Raw genomic sequence first — 23,983 nt, 5'->3', positions numbered from 1 at the left:
AGTAGAGGTGATGTATACCAATTATCATTTGAAGAATTTTGTGAAACATGGAAGTGCATATCAAGAGGAAGGGAAAGAGTATGTAAATAAACATCAAGATTGGTAAATCAAGATGAACTTGGAAATTTGCTTGATAACTTTAAAATAGAAATTATTAGCAATCTAAGTGAATAAGTAGAAATGTTAAGAATGCAAAATGAGAAAAAGGAAGATATTGATATTTGTGTCATCCATGTAGAATCACATGCTTCTATATATTTCCCATCATTACCAAGGTTGATGGAAGTTTACCAGGAGGATAATGGAACAAGTCATTCACCAAAGAAGTTATGTTATGTAGCTCCAAGAAGACCATGGCAGCCTAGTCAACAATGCTTGATATCATCAAAGTCAAATAATTTGGTCTCTAATATTTAGGTACATGTCAAAGCATATATTTCAAGGCTACACATGAGTTTATATGTCATCTTGTTATGCAAATGGCTCCATTGGAAGTATTCCTACACTTGAAAGAGATTTTGTTTTTTCGAGTAGAGTAGGATAGAAAAAAATTAATGAAAAAGGAGAGGAAAAAACGAAAAGCATAAAATATCATGTGAAAACCTCTTTTGAGGTGCCTGAGATTGACTCACTAATTGAAAACCTCCTTTGAGGCGCCTAGGCAGACCTACTAGTTGAAAACCTCATTGAGGTAGCTAGTAGGCCTAGGAAAAAAAAGAGAAAAAATGAAAATGAAAAAAATTATTTTCTCCATGTATCTATCTTTGATGAATGCAAGTGCTCTCTAACCTTTGCAAGAAAAAAGAACAATTTAGCACCAAAAGAAAAAAATTGATCAAAAACCTAGTCAAAGGAAGTCAAACTTGGGCTTTCTCCTCCTTTGCCCAAATGCTCAAACAGGACCAAGACCATGTAAATCCATCACCCTCATCCATTTCCAACATCCAACCATCATTTCCAAGCCTTTCCCATTCATTTCCCTCGTTGTCCCAAAATGCTACAAGAAGGCTCTCTTTTTCTTTAGGAGGCCAAAATACACAGGGCATAAAATAATTTTTACCATGTCTTGAGAGGCATGCATTATTGGCTGAGTTATTTCATGGGGAGATGCATATAGATTATGGTAACATGAGTATGGGGGTCATACGTGAATGACTTACTTAATGCAGTTGAATCCCAAAATGATATCTAATTATGGTAACATGTTCAAGCAATTTCAAAAAATTCCAATGTACACTTTTCGAGTAATTTGCCTCCATCATCTACCACCATTTTTTATTTTTTCTTGATATACGTGCATCCATTGGCCGACATTTTTCATGGATTGATGCATAAATATTATGGCAACATTCTCACCAAATTTCAGGTCAATCCAATCTACCATTTGAGAGATATGGATAAAATAATTTTGCTACAGGAGCATTCCAGAATTGCTACATGAGTGACCAAAGTTGCTACAGGAACATAATTGGCATGGAAAAATGGTTCAGATGTTATTTTTTTAATCTAGGAAAAAGAGGAGGGGTCCACCATAACCTCATAAATCATTTTCCACACCACTTGACCTCTTCACCACTCTCATTTTCATTTTTTTCCATGAAAGGAACCCATTTTCACCCCTTCTTGCATCCCTTCCACCATAAAAAAGGACTTTGATCCTTGTCAACAAATTACTCATGAATTATTAGTATTTTTAAAGGTATCACTTGAAGGAAATAATGATCCTATTAGGGTCTATGTGACTGCTACAGGAGGACACAGTCATGTAGCAATCTACACAAGCCCTCTAGAACCATAATCAAAAGCACTTTCAAGCACTAGAATGAAGAATTGACCAACATGAAGGATTGAGGGATCATCTCCATGATCTTGGGCAGCCACAAAACGTTTGCAGGGCTACTACAGGGTCATTAATCATCTCCAACAATAGGAGCTTTCTCCACGATAAACAAGACCTACAGTGACAACTTTGAACAATCATGCACATTTCAAGAGAAAAAAAAAATTCAAAACAAAGCCAATGCATGGAGCAATGAGCATAAGAAGATGACACCTCAAGAAGTCAGTAGATCATCCATCACGTTTGTTCAGAAGCAACATACAACCATCAAAGGATCATCATTAGCATCTTTAGAACCACCAAAGGCATCTTCAACAGTCATATCAACAACCTCAATATCACTTGCAAAATTACATCAAGGGTAAGGCCCAGGTATTCAATCCTTAAAACCTCTCCTACAGACATAGTTTAGCTCAAAAAAATGTTGTAAGTGAATGAAGGAATTTTTTTTATAGCCAAACTTAGTAGTAGAGAAGCCTCAACCTTATCTAACAATTAACTTCATTTTTCCACCAAGACACCCACACATGGGGGAGAGGACAGGGAATAAGTGAATAGGACTTGAGAAAGTGGGATGTAATCATTTAGTCATGATGGAGGATAAGGAGAGCAAAGGGGTGGGTGAAGTCCAACTCAGCTAGCTCAAAGCACTTTAAGTTTATTTTACATGCAATGAAAAAAAATAGGGAAAAAAATTGAAAAAAGAAAAAATAATGAAAAAATCAATAAAAAATTAAAATAAAAGAATAAAAAGGCATACCCACCACCTCTTAGCATGCAAAGAATAGCTGCTACAAGATTTTGGTTGTTTTCTACAGGAGTACCAGCAATGCTACAAGAGAAAATAAAGCTGCTACATGAGATAGATAGATTGCTACAAGAAGTTAACAGAGGGCTACAAGAGAAACATTTTTCTACTAGGGTGTTGGATAATGATTAATTTATTGCTACAAGGTACAAAGAAACACAACAGAGCTACAAAGGATTTTCTATAGACAGTTTGGGTTGTATTATGGTAAATTCTTCAAGGGTGAAAGGTATCCAAGTTAGTAGGTTGGTCATCACATCATTCCTTTCTTTTGCTTCAGTTTATTGGCCATCATTTCTCCCTTTGTAAAATCTTGTAAAATTCTAGAACAACATATTTGAGCAAGAAAACTCAGAGTTTGAGTTTCAAAGTTCAGAGCAGAAGTTGAGGAATTGGTGAGCAACTACAGAAGGCGAATTTTGAACAAAACATATGAAAAAATTAAAGGTACAATGTAGTGAGAGGTGAGAATTGTTGGTTGTTGAATAGGCTGTGCAATAGAACTCAAGAGCAGTAGGTGTTTGCAAGGGCCATCGATTGCATGAGTTTGAGTAGCAGATTGGTGTGTACAACAGATCTCGAGCAATAGAATTGTGAGAGAAGAAGAATGTTGTTGGGGTGTTGCATGAGAGAGTAGATGATTAGATAAGGTAGAGTTGTTGGAGTTGACAAATTGTTCAACAATGATAAATTGCTCAAATTTGTGGTGATTTGTTCAAAAAATAGGGATTGTTGAAGGTGATTGCATCGAGTGTTTTTATGGTGGCTTTGGTGAGTAGTTATATTGAGCATAATTTAATTGTTTTTTAGGTAAGTGGTATATTGGTTCTAGTGTGAAAATGGATGAAAAATGGATCAACAAGACCAGCAAGTGGTATCTTACAAATTAGGGATAGAAGCTCCTTTTGGTGGGTGCTAGTAAAGGTTTAGGGGCAGGAGTCCATTTCAATAGAGACTGATAAACGAGAAGGGGAAAGATTCCCTTCTAGTGGGTACTAGTAAAAGACAAGGGGAAACAATCCATTTTAGTGGTAGCTGATAAACGAGTAGGAATTGAAATTCTTTTTAGTAGCAGTTGATAAACCTACAAGTGGTAGCTTATGGGGCCATGATGTAATCGAGTTGAAGCTTGTAATAAAAACAATATTGGTGTCTTGTATATATGTTTCTCATGTTCTTGATGATGTTATGTCTTACATGATTGTGTTTTTGATCCATTGATAATTGTTAAAGTGATTGAAAATTGTAATTTATGAATATTGTATGATTTGGCCACACTACTAATTCAACTACCCTCTCAGTAGTGTCCTAGTTTCTATTATTTTTATCTATTGGTATTAGCATAAGTGTTCTTCAAGATCAGTTTAACAACTAGAAGGAAGATTAAGGATCATGGAGAACTAGGATTGGATCACCTCAGATGGAGTTCCATTTTCGAATGGCTGAAATTATACAATTTGGAAGGTAAGGATGATAATATAATTACAAGCTCTTGATTTTTATGTATGGCTATCTATGGAAAATGGAGTGATAAATAATAAGTTTAATAAATTAGCAAGGAAAGAAATCATGAGTGTGTTGTCTAAGGAAGAAATTGAGTAAGTAATATGTTATAAGACTACCAAGGAGATATGGGATTTATTTCAGTCTATCCATGAAGTAGACATGCAAGCTGCATGTGATGTCAAGAGGCTTTCTGTGGTGGATGAAGCAGTCAAAGATTGAAAGGGCATTGAATATCATGAATCAGATGATGATTCTTTTGTATGAAGAGGCCATTTCGATGATATACACCCAGAGAAGATGCAATATACAAGTCATTTGTTGTTATGTTTTTATTGTAGAACAGTAGGCCATTTATTTTTAAATTTCTCAGTTGCAAGTATTGGTGAAAGTGAGAGTTGCTCATTTAGTAATAGTGAAGAAAGCGCTACCTTAGTAGAAATAGCAGATATGGACTTTAGTCAAGAATGAAATGGGTCCACCTCTAGTGAAAAAGAAGTAAAATAATCCTTAGAGTTATCAAGGGAACAAAATTTTGAGAGTGAGATTGACACTTGTGGTGAATCTAGTTGCCCCTCTGTTAATTTGGAGGATCTTAAAGAAGAAATATATTTGAAGAAGAAAAAATATCATCTCTTGAGGAGATTAAGAAATTCAGAGCTATAAATATGAATATGGAAGAAGAGAATAAAACATTAAAAGAGCAAGTGTTGAAGCTTCAGAAGAAACCAAAGAATTCTGAAGTGTTTAAAGGCATTCAAACTAGCCAGTGTTCCTATCAGGATGAGATAATGTTGAAAGATGACAGTGACATAGAAGCAGCATTAAAGAAGCCTACCATCTTTGTCAAAAACAAATCCAACAGTGCAATAGTGTTAAAGGGACCCACTGGCTTTTTCAATGAAAAATCCCACAACATAGCAGTAAGAAATAAAAGAATGTGACATCTAGGAGAAGGTATCCAACCCCTAATTTTGTTTTATTGCAGCAACACAGGGCACTTTTCCTCTAAGTGTCCATAGAGGAAATTGAAGGTGCAACAACATAGGTGGAATGTGTAGATTTAGCCACAACAATGAATTTCTCAGAAGGGAAATTCGAACATCCAAGTACAGAAATCCACTTCCCCTCAAAGAAAATATTTTCAGCGACCAAATAGAAGCAAGAGAGCGAGTATTATTATGAGAAATTGGACAAGCAGAAGTGTTGGTAAGAATTTTAATTCCTTTTTCCCCTTCTTGAATAATATTGCATGCTATGAGTGTAAGAAATCTAGACACAAAGTAGTTGCATGCAAATCTGGCAAGAAATTATTTTTCCAGAATGTTGCAAATAAAGTTGAGAGCCAAAAAAAAAACAGTGCAGGAGATATTTCAGCACCTCGAATGATGAATGGAGGTAACGCAGAACAATCTTTTGATATGAAGAAAATCGATAGAAATTTAGCATATCAAATTCTGCAATTCTTGTAGTTCATATCTCACAGAGACTTCAATCATTTAAGAGAAGCAACATTAACCTTCACAGTTCACCAAAGAAATATAGTGAGAAAGAAGAGAAAAAGTAGTATGCATGCTCAGGCAATGACAGAAATCCACCCAATTGTGAAGATCAGTGCAAGAAAAAAGCTCATTGTGTTGAGAAAATTCAACCTGTGCAAGTGTGGAAGACAAAGGAAGATAGACTACTCTGGGGGAGTAGATCCCTTGCTCCTCTTCATTGAAAATAGGAGGTTAGCTTCAGGGGTAGCCATAAAAATCAAATGCGAGGAACATAAAGGAACAAGTCAATGAATGCATTTGAAGGATAAAGGGAGCTATTCCCTTTTCATGTTTGATTGATTGTTGTTGTCAAATCATTTGGTAGTCATACCATGTGCAGTTGGTGATGATCTATTTACTGTTGAAGATTTTTTAGCAAGTATTGATTACAACTTTCTAATGCAAATAAGGATCATGGCCACAAACAGAGTATACTCAAGGTTTGACTATCAAATTATGCATTAACAATTGGTATCGTTAACTAGTACCAGTTGTGTGTTGCATGACAGAGGTTAACAATGTTTGCTACATATGTGAGCAATTTGAATGGATTGACTATTATGAGATTGTATCACATGTATCTAAGGTATTATCAAATGGGATCAAACATCAAATTTATGGTGAGTTTGCTATCATTAGAAGTCTACCAGGTGAAGCAAAAGCATGAGTTGTTTTAGCAAGAGATCCCTCTTGTTTTCTTGAGGAAAATATTGAGCGTAAATACTCCTTTTCTTATTTCCAATCTTCTTCAGAGGATAGAGAGGAAGCTTCTTGGATCAGATCAGAGGCATCTGAGATTTTTTTAGCTCAAGGAGAAGTAGTTGATAGGTCCACAAGATCAGAAGATGGAAGGATATTGTTGATAGGGGGAGCATGTTAGTATCTTTTCCATTGATGCCAAAGGGGGAGAAGTAGTGTTGATCAAACTCAAGATGGTAATTATCATTGGTAATGATGTGTTGTTTGATCTTGGTGTTGCCATCAATGCCAAAGGGGGAGATTGTTGGAAAATCATTTTCATTGATGGAAAAGGAAAATATGATTGATGGAAAAGGAAATGGAAAAGATCTGTAAAGGTAACTGCATTGGTTTTCATTAGTGGCCAAGGAAAATATTGCACCAACAAAGGTGGAATGGGAAAAAGCAAAGGAAATGATACAGGTGGATAAGGCAAAGGTATGGTACAGAGCCTTCAAAGCCAATTTTGGAGTAGTAGACCATCTCAGGTTTAGATGGAACCTACACAGATGAAAATATCCTGGAAAAATATTTCTAGTGGTATGTGGAATTTTGAAAATGGCCTCTTAGATCATGAGATAGAGATAGTCAAAGATCTATGACCCCAAGTCAAAGTTTGCAGAGCTAAAAGGTGTTTATATGAACTTTGGCATGCAACCAAAGTTGGAAGAAATCCCAAACATGGTGAAGAGGGTGGTAGAGCCTCTAAGAAACACCTTTAGGCTTAAGTGGAGGCTAAAGTAGTAGCAAATAATTTTTTTATTCGCCAGAGGTGGAGCCCGCCTGACAGGCTGGCCCGGTAAAGTTACTTTGCATGCTTCACCCTGGCGGAATGACTTTTGTGCCCAAGTATTCGTGATTCGGAGAGAAGAACTGAGATGACACCATCCCGGTTGTCATACCCCGGAGGGTTCACCCCGAAATATTTATGATGTGCCCAGGTTTCATTAATTCGGAAGATGTGGCAGACAGCGTCAGGTATAAAGGACTAGGAGACTGTCACTTGGACAACAACAGATTGTGTCAGAGGAGCCCACAATATAGGTCGACCCGGATGGTAATACCCTGGCGATATTATTGTTATTCCCCAAGTCTAAGCGATCGAGATAGGTGGAGTGGAATGACGACATCTTGGTGGAGTTACCCTGGAGGGTATACCCTGTAAGGTTTGAAAGGGAACACAAAAGTAAGGTCTCGGGCGGTAGTCATCGGGACACAACAGCTAAACTTTTCTCAATGGGAACCAAGGGGGTGGAGTTCTCCTAATGGTATTATGACAAAAAAATCCTTTTGGCACACAAAGGGATGGACTAGGAGGAAAGAGTCAAAACATGCATTAGGGGAATTTTGTGGTCTAAAATGGGCCTTGTAAGGAAATTATAAAATAATAGTGGAAATAATAAAATAATATTAGATTACATCATCAAATTTTAGAGGGAAAAAAAGAAAAACTATTTTTTAAACTCGTATTGTCAACTTATCTCCCTATGGGTTTACTCAAATTTTGAGCGGAAAAACTCGTTGGATGAAAAATTTGATTCCTCATCCAAGGAGTACCCATGTTTCATACTTTTTATGGACCCTACTACATGAAAGATGAGAAATACAAGAAAATGTGATTACAATCACGTTGTTTCATGTATTTCTCATTTTGCACGTAGTAGAGTCCATGAAAAGTATGCAGCATGGGTACTCCTTGCATAAGGAATTGAATTTTGCATCCAATGAGTACTCACGCTCATAATTTGAGTAAAACCTTAGGGAGATAAGTTGAAAAAATAGTCTTTCCTTTTTTCCCTCTAAAATTTGATGATGTAATCTAATATTATTTTATTATTTCCACTATTATTTTGTAATTTCCTTAGGAAGCCCATTTTCGACCTCAAAATTCCCCTAATGCATGTCTCAACTCTTTCCTCCTAGTCCATCCCTTAAACATCTGTAAAGGTTTAACTAGCCTGGGTTTAAGTAGCATGTCCCAAGGAACAATAGCCCGTAGTGCTTTCCCTTTTGGAAAGGGATCTTGATATTTTTTGCCCAGAACACATCCTGGACAAACTCCATCTATGCATGACACCTTAGGAAGCCTAAGTGTAAGATTTTGAGAATTCATTTGCTGCAAATATCTGTAGTTAAGGTGTCCAAATCTTTCATGCCAAATATTACTTAATGAATTAGAATATGCAATAAAAGAGTTACCAGAAGAAGGCTCAAAACCTGAAAATCTGTATAAGCGAGAGCTATGATCTACCTGTCCATATGCAAGAACAACTTTTGGATCTTGTAGTTCTCGAATGACTACATCATTGGGAGAAAACTCAACTTTTTTCCCATCCCTAGAATGACAAATCTGATAAATAGAGAGTAAATTTGTGGAGATGTCAGACACAAACAAAACATTATTGATGCAACCATAATCTAACTACACAGTGCCTGATCCACGAACATCAAGCTTTGAATATTCTCCCACTGCAATTTAGGAAACACTACAATCAAATGGAGATGGAAGAAAATTATTGGAATGAGTCATATGATGAGATGCACCTGAGTCAAATATCCAACTATCTGAGAATGCATGTAAAGCTCAAGCAAATAAAGCATGCCTTCTACCATATGAAGAGGGTTTGGATATTGAAATATTATGCTGCTTCATCGCTTCATTCAATGCTTCAAGTTTCTTATAACACTTCGATTATGGATGCCATTCTCCTCCCCAAAAGTTGCAGGTTCCATTTTACCTCTTATTCCATGGCTTGGAGGAAGACCTTTCGATCTTGGAAGAGGATGGAGAGGCTTTGACTTTTGATGAGGTTTGGAGGGAGGATCACTACTTTGAGTAGAATCCTTCTTCTTTTGAGGACTAGCTTTTGATTTTCCTTTTGAGATATGTGCTACAAGAGCTTGAGATGTTGAGCTAGAAAGAAAATCTAACTGTTGAAGTTTAGATTGTTCTCTTGTTAAGTGTTCACAAAATAAATCAAAATAAGTAATTTTAAAATTATCACCAAGTGCATCCATTATAGAATAAAATATAGAAGCAAATACTTGATACGGACCCTTCAGCTTGTATAGAATCAGGAAAATGCACTCATTGTATGATTTGGTGTCTCTGCATCCTTTCAATTGTGGAACCAATGACCGAAATTTGACAATATAGTCTTCAATAAAGGTATGCTCATCAGGGATCAATGAAGACAATTCCACTTCCAATTGTAAGGCCTTAAACTCATTTATTTTTCCAAATAGAGAGATCATATTGTCCCAACTTTTCTTCAGAGTATCACAATTATCAAGATGGAATAGAAAATTGTCTAAAACATGAAGCCCAATCAACTCCATGGCTTTATCTGGTATTTCACATGATAAATATTTCACCGAGTAGTGGGCTTGGGAACAGGGAGTTAAGATCTTTATAAAATTGTTGAGTTCTCATAGGGAATTAGTACAAATTAGAGCCACAATTACGCTTGGGAGAATAGAAAAAATTTCTTGGGAGGAAATTTTAGAACAAACAATGCCACATTTGATTTCCCTTCTATGTTTTCCCTCTAGTGGTGGGTCTCCATCCATTCAAGATACAATTTCTTTTTTCTTGGGAAGGCTTGCACGCAGAGGGGATCATTTGAGCTCTACTATGGGATATTTTGGAACTATTCCCATCCTTGTAAGACTCTTGCTAGAATCTGAATGGAGAAATCAAAGGGTGGTGGTCAAGTCTTAGAGGGAGCTTGTCATATGTACACAGAGTAATCAAGTAATTCTGGCTAGGAGTGGAGGACAAGTAATAATGAATCTTATGGCTTCATCTCGTAATGATGTAAAGAAAATCACTACAGAAATATTGACTTCATTAACACACTTGAAGGACATTCGATGAGCAATAGTTATTTTGGGTGGAATCCCCATGTTAATCGAGTCAACTATATTAATCATGATTGCATCTAGAGTTAGGTTAGCTCATGAGATTGGAAAACTAGGAGTCACCAAAAGGGTTAGAAGGATGCTTGTGAATGCAGGTGCTATTCCTATTTTGATTGAGATTCTAAAAGAAAATGATTTGGTTGTAAAGCTTGGTGTTGGGAATGCTCTTGGAATAATATTGGTACATGTTGATTATCTTAGTCCCATTGCTCAGGCTGGTGCCATTCCCCTCTTTCTGGAATGTCTTGAAGGAACCAATCCCCAGGGGAAATAAATTTTTAAAGATGTATTTTTTATTTTGGCAGTTGCAGAAGATAATGTTATAGCCATTACGGAGCACTTAGTGAGGATGCTACAAGGTTCAAATGTTGAAGCAAAAGCTGCAACAATGGATGTTGAATGGGATCTCTCTAGCCACAAACATTTTGTCTATGTTCTCAAAGCTTCAAGTGCAATCCCTCTACTTCTGAGACTGTTGGAGGATGACAATGACGATGTTAGAGAGAAGGAATTTGGCATTGTTTCACAATTGAGTTATGATCGTGTTGACATACTAGCTTTAACATAGGCTAGGAACGTCCCCATACTTCTATCATTGTTGCAAAATAAATCGTAAGAGCTCAAAGAAAATTTTGTTGAACTCTGATCAATTTCTTAGAAAAGGCATCATTGAGAGATATGATTTTACAAGCATTTGATGTTTCTACATTTCAAGATATACACCAGAAACTTATGATGATACATCAATTAGATGAGCATACCACTCACTCTCAAAGGTATATGGGGGTGGACCATTTTACATCCAAAGTCTCTTTGGTTCATAAACAGTTCTAGATGATATTAATATTTATTGTTATTCATGTTTAATGATCAATCAAGCATGTGTACAATAAGAGACATGACTAATTGGATATTCTCTCATTCTCGAATAGAATAAGAAAACATAACCAATCCATTCAAAAGGCATTGTGGGATATTTTATTATTCGCCCAGTTTCACTGGATTCTATTCAACACCTCTCGAAATTTTTTACTCATTTTAAACTAAAACCATGACCAAGTCACCACGTCACCAAAATGATCTGCAAGGGAAAATAATTATCTTGCAATTTAGAAAATACAACTAAAGATAAGTTTCCATGAATTGCAGACAAGGATATGCACTACAAAAAATTTAGCCATGCAAACTGAAAGAAGACATAAAATACTCTCTATCATTTCCTTCATAATACAAGTTCCTGAACTACCACAAGTAGCATGATCTCTTTGCTTTGGTTCATTTCATTTACAGAGAGTTATAGATGTACATTCACATTTATAGAGGTATTAACATTGCATTTTTAAGGGGCTACATTCTAAGATTCCTATAGTTAATTTTACATATTGTACTTATATGACTAACATTGATGTGCATACCTAAAACCCTACCCTAGTCATAGTATGAAATTCTCTTGACAAGTCAATATGACTGAAATCTTCAACAACCATCATTGGCAAACTCAATGGAACTAAGCTATTTCCTTGAGGTTGTGTATAGTGTTCTTCAACATCAACTTGAGCACAAATAATTGCGAATACGAGGCCATTGTAATGGTATTTTTGTAGGATATTAACAACAGTATCAAGGGTCTTTCTTGGCATAACCTCCATTAAAACTTGCACATCATACTTTTGTTTGTTATAATTTTCATTGTGTAATAATACACAATATGGTGGAGATGTCTTCCTTGATTTTCTTTTATTGTAGTGACAAGAAAATAGCAAGAGACATAGAATATGCCTCAAAGGAATTGGCAATTGTAAAGACATAATATCTATTTCATTGACAAAGAAAATAAAATTCAAGTAAAATTATAGTCGCATACACTCCAATAACCATGTCCTTTAGAGTAGATATCTTTATTTGAAAAAAATTATATATAAGACAATACAATGAAACAAGAATCTATTCATAAGTCATCATTCTATTTATCATAGATCAAACTCTAATTCTCGACCAAGGGTATTTTTCTCAATTGTTGGAGTCTCTATTAATCCACCACCTTTTCTCCATGGTGAGTTTGATCTAATTACAGAAAACACCCAGTTCATTCATGTCCCTTTTGACTGTGATATTTTGTCAGCTTGGAGACTTTGCAACGTTTTTGTCTTTTGGTTGTTCTCCTCACGATGCCCTCTTTGTACACGTAGTAGCTCACATGTGCTTAAGTGCTCATTTACCCATAAGGGAAATTTTATTTATGTTGATATGATTGGGGATGGGGAAGAATTAATCTTGAAGATATCAAACTGGCCATCACTTCTGACCCTACTTGAGAGTACAAACTCATGTTGTACATAACGAGAGGACAACTCTAGAATCATGGGCCTCTTTCCATTATTCCTCTTTCATTGTTGTTTGTTTCGATGACCTTTTTTTTTCCTTTCCCGTTTTCCATTGATTTTCAATTGGAGAATACTTTGTGCGTACATAGTGATTGAAGGTCTATCCGGTAGTAAACTGTGGTTGAAATTTCAACCTTTGAGATGGACCAAGATCTAGCTAGTGAAGAATAATATCCTCAAGGTTTTGATGCATGGGAGGGATTTGTTGGGGCTATAGTTTGCATGTTGAAGGCATAAGAGCAAGAGATATTTCTCTGCCACAGTTTAAACAAACCAACAAGGGAAAGATCTCCAATGATTTTTCCATTCTTGTCTTTTAGTTGTAGATCCTTCAATAATGATATCAACAACTATTTATGTTTTTGACTGATATGATGATAATCAATGAGATCTTGCATGTATAGCTATTTTTGGTTTCTTACACACTAATTTTGTTTATGTTATTATAATGTAATGAGATATTTGATAAGGCCTCTAACATAATAGGAGTTGATGGACATATGCATTAAATCTTTATATCTATAAAGTGCTTATTTCTTTATATGTGTCATTCTCTTTCATATTTAACTAGAATAAGATTATAGTTTGAGTTAAAGTGTGTAAACCTCCCCTCAAAGTCTTTGTTACTAGTAAAATATATCATATTGAATTGAAGAATATATGGTTGAATTCCATCTTCCAGTTTTAAAAATAGCCTTTACTCCCTATGTTGTGGCTGGGATGGTGACTATCCAGCCATGGTGATAGCATAGGTTTTGTCTAGTTACAAGTTGATTGGCTCTTCTAGAGTAGACTCAGGACTGCATTACTTGCATGCATAATCACTTAGTCAAAAGTAAAACATTGGTAAAGTCTCCATAGCTTGAACACTCTTTCAAGTTCACCAGAGCAGTTCATAGCCATACTATATCCTCTATCAATAGATGATTCATATGTAGGAAAAATATATTATTCAATCATAAGATATGATAATTTTATTAATGCTGATGAGTTACCAAATTGTGTCAATGGGACTACAGAGTATATGGAGTCAAAACACTAATAGTAATGTAGTAGTGCCATGACAACTCCTTAGTACCAAAGGAAAAGAAATACAGAGAAAAATAAAGGAGTTGATAGGAAGGGGTTTGTTGGAAGTGTAAACACTTACAAGGAGAGGTACTGCATTTTACTAGAAATATGGATTCATTTCCTAGGTTCATAATTGTTTGGGATTGCTATGATATCAATTACAATAGGTTATCTAATTGAAACAAAAGACCTGGCTTTGCAGAATTCATAGTGTGTGGAAGCCATCTCATGAAACTGAAAATGCATTTTTTATTTGATCATTAATACTAGGTGACCTGCCTCTAGGCATGAAACTTACATAGCTTGGGGATACCACAACCTAATTTCCCTCTGGATGGTTAGTCTAAGATGCTCAAAGCCTCAAGCACATTTTTTTGGTTTTTCCCTCCTCCCAATTCTGTCCGAGAATGGGTTTAGTTCTTTTCTAGCTAGCTTTACCAGCATCCATCTCATGGAAGATAGCCTTGTTATGTGATCAACTGCCATTGGCAGTAGAATTATAGGCTTCATGGCATATTTGGGGAGTGGAAATACTATTTTTACTATTTTACTCGAAAAATGGTGAATCGTCCCCCATGGTTGACATCATCATCTTGAATCCTATTGATTCTTATGAAGTTCATTTTGGTTGTACATTTTTCTTAGGAGACCCATTTTATACCTCAAAATTCCCCTAATGTTCACTATATGTTTTTACGACATAGAGCTTATTTTGTTGTCTACCCTTCTTTTTTTATGACAAGACTACCCTACAAGCCAACAAATTTCTATCATATCCATGAGGTCAACACCAATTTATGGCTCAAGATATAACTAAGTTGGAACAAACTTAGCTCTAGACCCTATGTTATTTTTCCACCCCTAATGTTTATGGACAAGACATCAATTTTCTAAGACACTGGAAAGACAAAGTATTACCTTTCCCATGTTGACTCCGTCTATTCAACATCATGAAAAATATCCATAAATTAGTTATCCTTATCAAACCAAACATTTCATTGGAAATGATGATTGATCATTACCATGACATTACTACTTTTCTATAATTTTTAACCACACAAAACTTGTTTTGATATCACGATAATTCACTTTTAATAAATCAACCAAAATCTCGCAAATAATATTTGGTGACACAAAGACAAAACCTTTTTTATAAATTAATAATTATTTATAATTAGAAATACCTCTCATTAAACAGAAGAAAAGACTCAACATTTTATTTAATGGAATTTAATTCCCCTTGAAAAACACATGATCATTTAACACAATCATTTCATTCAAGGTTTCATGGATTTGTTTATTTCAAATATAAAAATTGTTTATTCCCCCCCATTTGAAAGGTTTGTCCAGTGGGAAGAAGGAGAAGGAAGGGCACGACCATGACATCGCAGTATGATCTAATTCATTTGGTTGAATTCATGAGATTGATTCATTTGGTTGGATTCATGAGATTGGATTCTTCGTGCCTCCAATCATGGTGATTTGGTTTTACTTCGGGGATGTGCACAAGGTTTCCCACACTGATAGTCGATGGCCTAGACCAAGCCCTCCATCTCTGTGAACAACTGCAAAATACTTCTATAAAATCACAAAGAGGCACTCAACTAAAGGATATCTACCTGGGCAGGTCAGAAATGTCATGAAACTGGGATATGGAAACAGGAACAAAAACAGGCCTTGCCTCTAATAAAGATATTTGTATCAGGGTTATTACCATCCATCAATCATGATTTCCAGTTGGATTACGTATTGGGTCCTGGAGGGAATCCCAACTACTGGTGGGGTTGGGAAGGCACAAACAAGTGCCTAAAATGGGGATTCAAAGGTTAAATCCCATGTTTCATTAGGTTATTTCCATCGTCAAATAAGATTGGATGGAGAAGTTGTTTGGTTGGTGCACCTCATACTACTTAGGAAGCATTTCTCTATTAGTGTAAGCTAAATCGACTATATGTTTCTTTTTCTCTCTTGTCTTCCCTGACTTGTATTATGAGGCTATATGTCCAGGATTCCATGGAGGAAGATGAACCTGAAGGCATAAGCATTGAGGGCTTGACCAAAGAAGACAACATGTACCTTTCTAACACAAAAATCAACAAACAATATAATCAAATAAGAGAGCAAGAATGCATTAAGTACAACAAGGAAATCAAATATCCTAAGACCATAGGTGGTCACAAGGTAGATGTTATAGCACAGATGGATTCTAATGATCCAATCATCCCTAAAAATGATAGAGACTCAAAAAGGACCTCAGATTCGCTTGGACCTAGGCTTTTGAGAGTCCCAAAGAAAAACAATCAGATGTCGAGGAAATGGATGTGGACTCAGAAAAGTGAGATTGAGGCTTTGTGCCAGAGATGAAGCTTACAGAGGCCAAAACCACTCAAAAGGTAGGCAGCTAACTGCATTTTATCTTTATTTTTTAACTATAATAATTACTGATGCTTGCCCATGAGGAACTTGAAAGAGTCTCAAACTCTCCAAGATCAAGCTGTAAAGCCAACCTTCTAATTTATTAAACCCAGAATAAAATGAATGTGTATATATACAATGGGATGAGCCCCATGGATAACCTCCATAGTGGGAAAATAGAAAACCTACGTGAGCTTACAACTCACAACACAACAAAGAAAACTAATTTGATTTCTTTAGAAATTACCAACACCAACACCCCCCCATAAGTGAAATGTAGGGAGGAAACAAACAAATGTGTCCCAAAAACTAGGCCTGATGAGGAACCCATATACAACTACAATGAAACCTCATATAAAACTAGAAACAAGAAACAAAAGAAAAATAGAATTAGTGAAGGTAGGAGGATTCAAGAGTACCCCTCAAAGACTACTTCCTTCACCCCAAGCATCAAATAAAGCTGAAGAAACCTAGGAGATGAAAGAGGTTTAGTGAAGACATTAGCCACTTGCACTTTGGTAGGTAGATATTCTAGATTGAGAACTCTATCTTGGATTAATTTCCAAATAAAGTGCATGTAGATCTCTATGTGTTTGCTCTACTGATGCTGAACTGGATTTCTAGAGATGTTGATGGAACTTTGTTTGTCACACCAAAGAGTGGTCGGATGCTCCTGTTGAAATCCAAACTCCATCAGTAATTGTCAAATCCAAAGGACTTCTTGACTATCCAAAACTGTAGCACGGTATTTAGCCTCGGTGGAAGACAATGCAATTGTCGATTATTTCTTGCAGGACCAGACAATAGGAGTTGAACCAAGATGGTAAAAAAAGCCTGATGTAGACTTCTAATCATCAAAAAAACCAACACAATCAGAGTCGGTAAAACCTTCCAGCTCAGAAGAACCAACAGTGTACTGAATGTCAAACTTTGAAGTACCTTGAATATACCGAAGAATGCACTTAGCTTCTTGCCAATGACTCTCATGTGGATCCTTGGAGAACCAACAGACAAGTCCAACTGCAAAAGAGATGTCTGGTCGGGTATGTGTCAAGTACAATAAACTCCCAACCAACTATTGATACAAGGTCATATTAACACTGGGTGACAAGCAACTAGTAGTAACTGTAACACCTAACTGAAATGGAGAGGGTGATGACTTACAATCAGCTATGCCAAATCTCTAAAGAAAATCAAGAGCATAATTTTGCTAATAAATGAAGATGCCATCTAAATATTTATGAACATGCAAACAAGAAAATAATACAGAAATCCAAGTTCTGTCATGTAGAATTGATCCATCAACTGTTTTTGTACACTCTATATCATGGATGAAGAAATCCAAGTAATAATCAAATAATCCACATATATAAATAATACCAAAATACCAGTTCATTCTCTTTTAATATAAACTGTAGGATCTGAGTGACAGCAGACAAGAGAAGATCCCTATTAAAAACCAGGAAGTTGATCCTTGTAGATTTCTTCCTGCAAATCTCTATGCAAGAAAGCACTCTTCACATCCATATCATAAACTAACCAGCATTATGAGGAAGCAAGAGACAACACAAGACATATGGAATTCATTTTTGCAATAGGGGAAAAAGTTTCAGAGTAATCAATACCTTCAACTTATGAAAAACCCTTGGGAACTAGTCATGCCTTATACTTGTCAACAATACCATTTGCAACATACTTTTTCAAATAGACCCATTTGGAATGAGCTAGATTTTTCCCCTTGGGAAGATGAACGAGATCCCATGTGTGATTCTTCATCAAATAAGAATACTCCTCTGTCATGGCAGATTCCCATTCATGTATCCCAACAACATCAAAAAATTGTTGGGGATCCTCTGAAATGGCATGACTAAAAAGAGAAATACCAACTGTCTTGGGCTGAATATTATTGGGAGAAGGAGAAAAATAACTGAAATCAGATACATCATATCCATACCTTTCAGGTCACTTCTTTTAGTGAAGGCTTCTCCTCTCTTGTTCTTGATTAAGATGTTCTTATGTAGGTTGATCAACTGCAGGAAGTGGTTGTTCTTCTAGCTGATTTTCATCTTCAGGAGGAGGATTCTCATCATCCTCTTGATCATCAAGAATAAAACTATCAGCATGACCTACACCATCATGGTAACCTATGGAGAGAGTGGGTTTTGATGAGTTTTTGAAGTTATCATCAAAACAAACAACTCTACAAAACAAAACATCCTTTGTAACATGATCAAACAATCTATATGCTTTCATGTCTTCACAGTAGCCAACAAAAAACAATGGTTGGCTCTTTTTCTCCATAGCTTTACATTTCTCATTTGGAATCAAGGCCCATGCTGCACTATCAAAGACTCTGAAAGTAGAGACATCATGTTTGACATGACTCCAAGCTTCCTTTGGAGTCATATGTAACATTTCTTTATGAGGCATTTGATTTTGAATATAATTTGCACAGTTCACTGCTTTAGCCCAAAAGGAGGATGGCAAGTTCTTGGACTAAATCATGAAATTGGTCATTTCTTTCAATGTATAGTTATTCCTTTCATAAACACCATTCTGCTAAGCGGTGTAGGGAACAGAGCGTTGATGCAAGATTCCACATTCTCTACAAAAATATTTGAATGCCTGGCAGACATACTCCCCACCATTATCTGTGTGTAGATTCTTGATATAAAGAGAGAGTTTGTTGTCTTTCCTTCATTTGGCTAAGGCACAAAGCCCTGTTTGGCTAACCTAGGCACCTAGCCCACTGTATTCACGATGAGCTAAGGTAGAGACCCTCATTAATGATAGCCCCACATCGACTTAGTGCCTTAGTGATTCCAGGACAAGGCATAGGGGTGTTGATGCCCTTTTTAAAGGTGTGACGTACTATTCTTTGCACCCAATGGCTTACGGCTAGTGTTGCTTCAAGCTCAATATTTCCTTCATGGAGTGAGCCGCATACGAGTATGGTCAATTTCATTCCTGAGATAGCGACAAACCCAAGAACACCATGCCTTGTAGGAATCCATCCTCATTCCTTGTTGGTGTCTAACTTTACTGCTATCTAGCTTATGTTCTAAAGGGTGGGTAACCACCCTATGTACTTTTTTATTCTCAACAAAAGCTTTAAAAGTTTTGAAAGTGGCCAAGAATTCACTTTTAAACTTAAGAAAATATACCCAAGATCTGTATGAGAAATCATCAATGAAGGTAAGTGCATACTTAGCTCCTGAAAAGGAACAAGTTGGAAAGATCATAAGATCACTATGCACCAACTCGAGAGGAACAGTAGCCTATAATGCTTTCCCTTTTCGAAAGGGATATTGATATTGTTTGCCAAGAACACATCCTAAACAAACTCCATCTATGCATGACACCTTAGGAAGCCCAAGTATAAGATTTTGACAATTCATTTTCTGCAAATATTTGTATTTAAGGTGTCCAAATATTTCATGCCAAATCTTACTTAATGAATTAGAATGTCAAATAAAAGAGTTACTAGAAGAAGGCTCAAAACCTGAAAATCTATATAATCGAGAGCTATGATCTACCTACCCATATGCAACAACAACTTCTAGATCTTGTAGTTCTCGAATGACTACATCAATGGGAGAAAACTCAATTGTTCTCCCATCCCTAGAATGACAGATATGATAAATAGAAAGTGAATTTGTGGAGATGTCAGACACAAGAAAAACATTCTTGATGCAACCATCATCCAAGTACATAGTGTCTGATCCACAAACATCAATCTTTGAATATTATCCCACTGCAATCTGGGAAACACTACAATCAAATGGATATGGAAGAAAATTACTGGAATGAGTCATATCATGAGATGCACCTGAGTCAAATATCCTTCTATTTGAGAATGAATGTAAAGCTCTAGTAGATAAAGCATGCATTCTACCATATGAAGATGTTTGCATATTGAAATATTATGTTGCTTCATCGCTTCATTCAATGCTTCAAGTTTCGTATAACAATTTGATTATGGATGCCCTTCTCCTCCACAAACATCAATCTTTGAATATTATCCCACTGCAATCTGGGAAACACTACAATCAAATGGATATGGAAGAAAATTACTGGAATGAGTCATATCATGAGATGCACCTGAGTCAAATATCCTACTATTTGAGAATGAATGTAAAGCTCTAGTAGATAAAGCATGCATTCTACCATATGAAGATGTTTGCATATTGAAATATTATGTTGCTTCATCGCTTCATTCAATGCTTCAAGTTTCGTATAACAATTTGATTATGGATGCCCTTCTCCTCCACAAAAGCTGCAAGTTTCATTTGACCTCTTCTTCCATGGCTTGGAGAAAGACCTTTTGATCTTGGAAGAGGATGGAGAGGGATTTTACTTTTAATGAGGTTTGGAGGGAGGCTCACTACTTTGAGTAGAATCCTTCTTCTTTTGAGGACTAGCTTTGGATTTTCCTTTTGAGATATGTGCTACAAGATCTTGAGACGTTGAGCTAGAAAGAGCATCTAACTGTTGAAGCTTAGATTGTTATCTTTTTAAGTGTTCACAAAATAACTCAAAATAAGGAATTTTTAAATTATCACCAAGTGCATCCATTGTACAGTAAAATGTAGAAGAAAATACTTGATAGAAACCCTTTAGCTTGGATAGAATTAGGAAAATGCACTCACTGTCTGATTTGGTGTCTCTGCATCCTTTCAGCTGTGCAACCAATGACCGAAATTTGACAAGATAGTATTCAATAGAGATATACTCATCAGGGATCAATGAAGACAATTTCACTCCCAATCGTAAGGCCTTCAACTTGTTTATTTTTCGAAATAGAGAGGTCATCTTGTCTCAACGTTTCTTCATAGTATCACAATTATCAAGATGTAATAGAAAACTGTCTAAAAGGTGAAGCCCAATCAACCCCATTGCTTTATCTTCTATTTCACATGATAAAGACTTCACCGAGCAGTGGGCTTGGGAACAGGGAGTTAAGGTCTTTGTAAAATTGTTGAGTTCTCATAGGGAATTAGTGCAAATTAGAGCCACAGTTACACTTAGGAGAATAGAAAAATTTGCTCCAGAGGAAATTTTAGAACAAACACTGCCACATTTGATTGCCCTTCTATATCTTCCATCTAGTGGTGGGTCTCCATCTATTCAAGAGAAATTTTCTTTTTGCTTGGGAAGGCTTTCACGTAGAGGGGATCATTTGAGCTCTACTATTGGAGATTATGGAACTATTCCTATCCTTGTAATACCCTTGCTAGAATCTGAATGGATAAGGAAAAGGGTGGTGGTTAAGGCTTGGAGGGAGCTTGTCGTATGTGTAGAGAGTAATCAAGTAATTCTGGCTAGGAGTGGAGCAGTAATAATGAATATTATGGCTTCATCCCGTAATGACATAAGGAAAATCATTGCAGAAATATTGATTTCATTAACACACTTGAAGGACATTCGATGAGAAATAGCTAGTTTGGGTGGAATCCCCATGTTAAGTGAGTCAATTATATTAATTAGGATTGCATCTAGAGTAAGGGTAGCTCATGAAATTGGATAGCTAGGAGTCACGAGAAGGGTTAGAAGGATGCTTGTGAATGCAGGTGATATTCCTATTTTAATTGAGCTTCTAAAAGAAAATGATTTAGCTATAAATATTGTTTTCAGGAATGCTCTTTGAATAATATCGACACATGTTGATTATCTTAGTCCCATTGCTTAGGCTGGTACCATTCCCCTCTTTCTGAACTTTCTTGAAGGAACCAATCCCCAAGGGAAAGAAATTGTTGAAGATGTCTTTTTTATTTTGGTAGTTGTGGAAGAGAATGTTATAGCCATTGTGGATAACTTAGTGAGGATTCTACAAGGTTCCAATGTTGAAGCAAACGCTACAACAATGGATGTTATACAGGATCTCTCTAGTTACAAACATTTTTTCTATGTTGTCAGAGCTTCAAGTGTAATCCCTCTACTTATGAGACTATTGGAGGATGAGAATAACGATGTTAGAGAGAAGGAATATGGCATTGTTGCACAATTGAGTTATGATCATGCTGAAATACTAGCTTTAACAGAGGCTAGGAACATCCCCATACTTCTGTCATTTTTGCAAAATAAATCATAAGAGCTCAGAGACAATGTTGTTGAAGCTTTGGTCAATTTGTTAGAAAACCCATCATTGAGACATATGATTTGACAAGCATTTGATGTTCTTGCATTTCGAGATATACATCAGAGAATTATGAGGATACATCAATTGGATGAGCATACCGCTCACTCTCAAAGGTATATGGGGCTGGAGCAATTTACATCATGTCTCTCTGGTTCATACACAGTTCTAGATGATGTGAATATTTATCTTTATTCATGTTTAATGACCAAACAAGCCTATGTATAGTGAGAGACATGAATAATTGGATATTCTCTCATTCTAGAATAGAATAAGAAAACATAACCAATCCATTCAAATGGCATTGTGGGATATTTTATTATTCGACTAGTTTCACTGGATTCTATTCAACACCTCTCAAATTTTTTACTCCTTTTAAACTAAAACCATGACCCTATCACCATGTCACCAAAATGATCTACAAGTGAAAACAAGTATCTTGCAATTTAGAAAATACAACGAAAGATAATTTTCTATGAATTGCAGACAAGGATATGCACTACAAAAAAATTATCCATGCAAATTGAAAGAAGACAGAAAATACTCTCTATCATTTCCTTCATAATACAATTTCTCGAACTACCACAAGTAGCATGATCTCTTTTCTTTGGTTCATTTCATTTACAAAGAGTTATAGATGTGCATTCAGAATTATAGAGGTATTAGCATTCCATTTTCAAGGGACTGCATTCTAAGATTCCTATAGTTAATTTTACATATTGTACTTATATGACTAACATTGATGTGCATACCTACAACTCCACCCTAATCATACTATGAAATGCTCTTGACAATTCAATATAACTAAAATCTTTAGAAACCATCATTGGTAGGCTTAATGGAACTAAGCTATTTCCTTGAAGTTGTGTATAGTGTTCTTCAGCATCAACCTGAGCACAAATAATTACAAATGTGAGGCCATTATAGTGGGATTTTTGTAGGATATTAAAAACAATATCAAGGGTCTTTCCTAGCATAACCTCCATCAAAACTTGCACATCATACTCTCATTTTTTATAATTTTCATTGTGCAATAATACACGATATGGTGGATATGTCTTCCTTGATATTTTTTTATTGTAGTGACAAGAAAATAGCAAGAGAATTAGAAGACGCATCGAAGAAACTGGAAATTATAAAGATAGAATATCTATTTCATTGACAATGAAAATAAAATTCAAGTAAGTTTCTAGTCACATACACTCTATTAACCATGTCCTTCGGAGTAGATATCTTTATTTGAAAAAAATTCTACATAAGAAAATACAATGAAACAAGAATCTATTCATAAGTCATCATTCTATTTATCATAGATCAAACTCTGATTCTCGACCAGGTGTAGTTTTCTCAATTGTTGGAGTCTCTATTAATCTACTACCTTTTCTCCATGGTGAGTTTGATCTGATTGCAAAAAACACCCAGTTCATGCATGTCCCTTTTGACTGTGATATTTTTTCACCTTGGAGACTTTGCAACTTTTTGTCTTGTGGTTGTTCTCCTCACATTTCCCTCTTTGTACATGTAGTAGCTCACATGTGTTTAATTACTAATTTACCCATAAGGGAAATTTGATTTATGTTGATATGATTGGGGATGGGGAAGAATTAATCTCGAAGATATCAAATT

General features: G+C 35.9%; 2 pseudogenes; both read left to right on the top strand.

The window, feature by feature from the left end:
- Positions 1–4,825: 4,825 nt before the first annotated feature.
- On the top strand, positions 4,826–11,185 carry LOC149144798 (uncharacterized; annotated as a pseudogene).
- An 8,225-nt stretch (positions 11,186–19,410) lies between these two features.
- Positions 19,411–22,585, top strand: LOC149144797 (uncharacterized; annotated as a pseudogene).
- Positions 22,586–23,983: the final 1,398 nt, after the last annotated feature.

This window comes from Pinus tabuliformis, chromosome X (genome assembly GCF_031772625.1).
Source record: "Pinus tabuliformis cultivar Carrire ecotype Pingquan chromosome X, CPIR1, whole genome shotgun sequence".
NCBI classification, from domain to species: domain Eukaryota; kingdom Viridiplantae; phylum Streptophyta; class Pinopsida; order Pinales; family Pinaceae; genus Pinus; species Pinus tabuliformis.
The sequence above is the reverse complement of the archived record's forward strand: the minus strand, read 5'-3'. Positions and strand labels throughout refer to the sequence as shown.